The sequence below is a fragment of the Melanaphis sacchari genome, unplaced genomic scaffold (assembly GCF_002803265.2).
Source record: "Melanaphis sacchari strain LSU unplaced genomic scaffold, SCAv2.0 Contig23_pilon_pilon, whole genome shotgun sequence".
NCBI classification, from domain to species: domain Eukaryota; kingdom Metazoa; phylum Arthropoda; class Insecta; order Hemiptera; family Aphididae; genus Melanaphis; species Melanaphis sacchari.
In genome coordinates this window covers 957,939-963,938 of record NW_020271114.1, presented here as the reverse complement: position 1 = coordinate 963,938, position 6,000 = coordinate 957,939, and the positions used below count along the sequence as shown (strand labels likewise).

The 6,000-nt window shown below is 29.3% G+C and overlaps 1 protein-coding gene across 1 annotated transcript in view; it reads left to right on the top strand.

Annotated features, from left to right (window-relative positions):
• Positions 1 to 609: 609 nt before the first annotated feature.
• Positions 610 to 6,000, top strand: part of LOC112594713 — a 301,926-nt gene continuing 296,535 nt past the window's right edge. The window contains exon 1 of the mRNA XM_025339666.1: positions 610 to 942. The gene's annotated coding sequence lies outside the window, so the exon portion shown is untranslated. The remainder of the gene's footprint in view (positions 943 to 6,000) is intronic.

Sequence of the window (6,000 nt, the reverse complement as noted above, 5' to 3'; positions counted from 1 at the left end):
CAAACGTTTTGGAAAGGCATTTTAGCTATACCGCAAACAATGATTACGAGTAGATATACTCGTATCTTAGACAGTGATAGCTTGATAGGTCTCCATCATGAAAATTCAATTTTTTTTTTTACTACTGTTACACTGATGTTAATTATCTATATAATATTATAATATGGTGATAGTTCCGAGTATATTGCATTCGTATCAAACTGATTCAACAATTTACCGTAAGAACTACATCTGTGATAAACTATTGTTTTAGGTGTTTTACAGTGGAAGGGAGGAGCTTGGCAACGAGTTTCTATCACGAAATACGGCGGTCAAGATGGATTCGAAATCGGTTGGGTTGCGACGCTGGCAGGGGAAATATATCGGTTAACATTACCGGTGTTCGGGTAGGTTATTATAACGAAATAATATTGTCGTCGTTGTCGTCGTCGTCAAAAATTGGGGTGCTAAAATTTACCTCTTCCATTTTTCATCCCCCGTGGGCAGCCGCATGTGTGGGTGGTGACGGTGGCGGCGCTGTTACCGTTCTATTTGTGCCGGCGGCTGACGGGATCGACGGCGAGTACTACAGGCGCCCGCTTCTTTGGCGGTCCAGTCGGTGGTCGGCAGACAACGCGCGACATTGTCTATTGACGAGCGGTGTTCTCGCACTCGAACGGTCTCTGTGCCTCGTCCGCAGTCGTCTCGCGATTTGTACCGCGTTGTCGTGATAACGTGAGTTTAAATAAAAAAACAAAAATTTTTTAAAAAATTCATTAATAAACACAATCATAATAACAGTGGATAGTGCGGTCTCCCCACCCCCGAGTCGGGTTCGATTGGTACATATTACATCGTATCGCGCATTCGGCGATCGAACACCAAAATAATATTATAACAATATTATCTATGTGAATCACCCACGATTTGTTGTGGGTTTTTTCTTCACGTCCAACTGAACAGGTGAAGGAGTTTTCAATTTTAATTTACTCTCCAAGGTTAGGTCACCCCTTGTATCCTCAACTTCATCCTCTATATTTTTCTACAATACGTTTTTATTTTGTACGATACAACATATTTGTTGTTAAATTCTTGTGCAGATTAAATATTGGCCAAATGATGAAAATAATATCGACGTGAAAAATTCCACTTGTTAATATAGGTATGCACAATAATATCTATATAATATTTTGAACGTTTGGTTATTACAGTATATGCATATTTTTTCTACCCTTTATGAAATTTATTATAAAAATAAATATTTATTTTTTCCCTAAAACGTACAACACATAATACGTTTACACTTATAATATGTTACGGTATATTAATAAATATTTAGGTACATATTTCTTTTTCTTTTTTGGCTTCCATTGATAATTTAATGCCATTTTTAGTAATTTTAATATTATTTTGTCTGTTGTATCACCCATGTAATCGCGTGTTTTTAATTTTGTATTTTATTCAAAAAAGTTATTTTCGTATTATATAACTTTATGGTTACATAAATGTAATGTTGAAAATGTTCGTTAAAATCTTTCGATTGATACAGATAAATTTTTTTTTGTGTACATAAATTGTACATTGCATTTTATGTATTGTATACGTCATAAAAGAATATATAATTTACTAAATATTATGCATAATTTATCGTCAAAAATAAATTTAATTACCATTTGTTTGTGTAAACGGCTCTAAGTTGTAACAACGAGAAAAATTAAATTAAATAATATACTAATAGTTAACGAAAGCGTGTTTGCTTATATCGAAATCTATTAAAAATATGTTAATAGATGTTATATTCCAATTAGAAATTATCTTCATTTGACTTAAAATTCAAATTTTACAATCTTATCATACATTTTAATTATTTTTGGTTTTTAGCTTATCGAATATTATTAACATTAAAAATGTCTTAATTTGGTCATGGAACAATCTTATTCCATGGATATTTTATCCATATTTTTAAAGTGAAGAGACAAATTATATTAGTTTATAGTGACGTGTTAAAAAACAAACAATAGTGTGTCAGCGATCACTTTTTTCTGGTGGTAAATATATATCTGGTCTTTCATGTAGCAAATTCAATCGATTGGAAATAATTGAACCAAGACGGAACTTTGGGTTTGTTAATATCGGAAAAAGTCCATTATTTGGCAAAAAAAAAAAAAAAGGTGAAATTCGCAATAAAATCTGATGGTATTTTTTTAGTATTTTTTTTTTTAAACTTAAAAAGAAGTGGCAGGCATGTACATAAAGTTGGCCACTTTATTATATAGTCTTAAAAATAGCACTAAATATTTTAAAATAATTAAAAATTGAGTTTTGTAGTAAATGTAAATATAATTTTAGCTTTTGAGCAACAAATATATTGATTTTACAATGATTATGTGTATTTTTTTGTATGATTACTCACTCGATAAGTTGTCAATAAATGCTTTAATTTTTTACTTTGAGAGTGATTTTGAATAGAAAATTGGATTTAGCTTGTACGATAGAGAGATAAATAAAATATAAACTCCTAGTATTTTCTTATAATCGAATAAATTAAGAAAAGACGAGATATTTTACGCTAAATCAGATTTTAACTATATTGATATCTTTATTTTGTTACAATTAAAAAAAAAAAAAATTGTGGGAACTTTAAATTTTTATATGTATTTATACGCAATGATATTTTTGGTTTATTTTAAGATAGTATTTATTTGTATTATGAATCTATTTCTGAAGTTATATGATATTTACAGAAAGATAAAATTAAATTTTGAGTTATATATATATTTTTATTATATGGTAATAAAGTATATTATTATAATAATTAAATACTACATTATTCAAGAAAAAATTATACCAACTTACCAAAATATTAAAAGTAAAATAAATGGTTTTAATAACTATGTATAAAAAAAATATATCATGAAATATAGTTGATGATACTATAAGCTGACAGACCGTTACCGTTTCCGCTCAGAATAGTTTTTCGTATACAATAATATATCATTGAATTCGAATTCAACACACCCATAATAGTGACCCACACGACACCTAATATACAACAGAGTGGTACGAGCTTGCCTTTTTTTTTTATTGAAAACTAATGGGTTTTGTTCCCTAGTTGCTACGCTTGCTTACCCTCTACCTCGATGTCTATGATGTTTTATCCAAAAACATTTTCATATTTTAGTACTTACCTACCTTAAATTTTTTTTAATATTATAAAACATAGAATAATATTTTTAATTTATGTTTCATATAACAGAGAGAATGGGAGATAATATAACAATAATTAATGCGTTTTGATTAATATTAATAATAATAATAATAATACTCTAATTACCATGTAAGTATAATATAACTAAAATCATATAAGAACAACGATATTTTTTAGTTTTCAAGTAACAAGTCAGTTTATAAACTAAAGTTTAATTGATAATGTCGTTAAATAAAAAATATATATTAAATATTCTTGAATAATTGTAGAAATTGCATATTTGCGATGTGAATAAGATCAAAATACATAGTACTATTGAATTTAATTGAATTTAAATAAATCGGAATTATATCAGTTTATTAAAGAATTATTTTACGAATTCATCCCAAAAATGTAGGTTAGTAATAATTATTAAAGTGACTTGAAAATATTTTTCAATGCCTTAAATTTATATAATGATACTATTTAAAGTATACAACTTACGACTAAACAGGTATTTTTCCAATGCTTCAAAATTTTATTACAAATCTTACAATTTATGTCTTAACGTTAGAAATATTTATATTATTTTTTGTCGGTTGAGGTATCTACGCTATTATCATACTATGTTGAGTATTGATACATAGATGTATTGATATATTCTATACCCTCATGTAGGTATATATATATATATTATATTTATTTAAATTTATGAATACTAAATAATAGATATATAGCACTAAAAAACATCAATCATCAGTTAGGCTTATAGAGTTTTTTGTCCAACACTGATTTTAAGATATAGTTTCGTCATAAATTTGAATTCCAAGATAAATGAATGCATTAAAAAGCAATGACTGGAGTGATCTATATCATTGTATTATATAAAATAATTTATAAAATATAAAATTACTAAAAAAAAAGGAAAAATAATAAATAAATAATTGAAAAATTTTAACATTATAATTGAATACGGTAATGAATATTTATATAATATATTGTATTAATATATTGAGTGTTGATATTTGAAATATAAAATTCTGTTACATTACGATTTAATATATTAGTATATTTAAAATAAAACTAATGTGTATATCATGATATTTTTAAATACAAATTATTATAGTATTACTTCAAATGAGAAAATTGCGATTGCGTGGCTGTAATTAATTTTGTTATAATTTCGAAGTGAAGTTCTGATTTTATAGCATAAGTAGTATGTATACAAAAAAATACGTGAACGGGACAAAAATGTCAAAAGTTGAAAGTTTAGAACAATATAATTTTGAGATATACGCCTAAGTTTTAAATGTCTCGTCTTCGTATCGCGAAATAAGTTATTGATTTATGTCACGTACCTATGTATATATATATACGATTTATTATTATTTCGTAATATATCGTTATACCTACGTCACATGCAATATTATAACATCATTGTTCAAACGTTACCACGCCGAAAACGAGTCACGGATGCTCCGATGTCGTAACAATATAATAAGGCCAATAAGGGTCGTTGCGGTTGTATTATTATTATACATTTATAATTCGATGTCATAATATTGTAATAAGCGATTTCCGTGTCGGTATCGGTTAAACGATGATAATTACAATAATAATATTATTAATAATAATATGTATTAATAGTTGAATCGCCGCACCCCGCGATGCCTACGATAGTAATCATATCGTTATCATAACGTGTACGCAGTGCATAATAATATGATATATAATAATATCATATCATATCACCATTACCACTACCTTGGTCGGCCATTATTACCGTTATATACACTGTCGTATTATACGTACCTCCTATGACCTATAGCATCACGCGAACGGCATTCCGTTGTCGCGGGTCGAATGACAATAATAATATTGTTATTATTATTATTATTATAATATACTTCGCGTATAGATCAGACGCTGTGCTAAAACTATTACGGCGCTCATAATATATGCACGTATATAATATACTATATACACCTCCGTGGATTCATATATTATACGATATAAACATATATACCTACATAGTACGTATATATAATATACACACAAGCACAGCTATTACGCATTTCCTCGTTATTCACCCCTTACATACGTAGGTATATACACTTGCGGCGCGCGTGTGTGTATATATATATATATCGTTGTAATCTGCAAATGGATCCGGGTTGTACATGTATCGCGTGGTCGTTTTCTTAAGCTCGCCAACTAAATTATTTAGTACCGTCCGGGTCATCTGCGCGCGACCGTGCGGCCCGTATAATAATATATAATATTATCGTGTCGCCGATAAACGCGACGACCCGAACGGCGGCGATGGCGGCAGCGTTATTAATAACAATAATATAATATTATTATTACCGTCATAATAATATTATTATGGCCGTCCGATATTATTTCGTCCGTCACGTATATTATAGTGCGCCGTATAATAAAACGTAATACACCGATCGCGTCGCGGCCGAACCCTCGTGTGGGATTTGATTTCTTACGGTATCGTTCCCACCAGTGTACTTTTTAACACGCCGAAGTGTAAAACGCAAAGACGACACACGACATTACGGCAACGGAAGCGACCGCAATACAGCACATTAAAATTATTTAGGCAATTGAGTGGTTTCCCGGAGTCTTGAATATTATCGTTCCTAGTTATTCGCCACGTTACGCGCTGTGGCTATTTTTCTATTTTTTGTTTATTGGAAACTTTTTATTTCTATTACAGCTAGGTTGACAGGTTCAAAGTTAGGATATCGAAAAAGTCCGAAACCTTGACTTAATAAATTACCTGTACGTTAAAGAAAACATTTTAAAAATCTAGCTTTTGACCA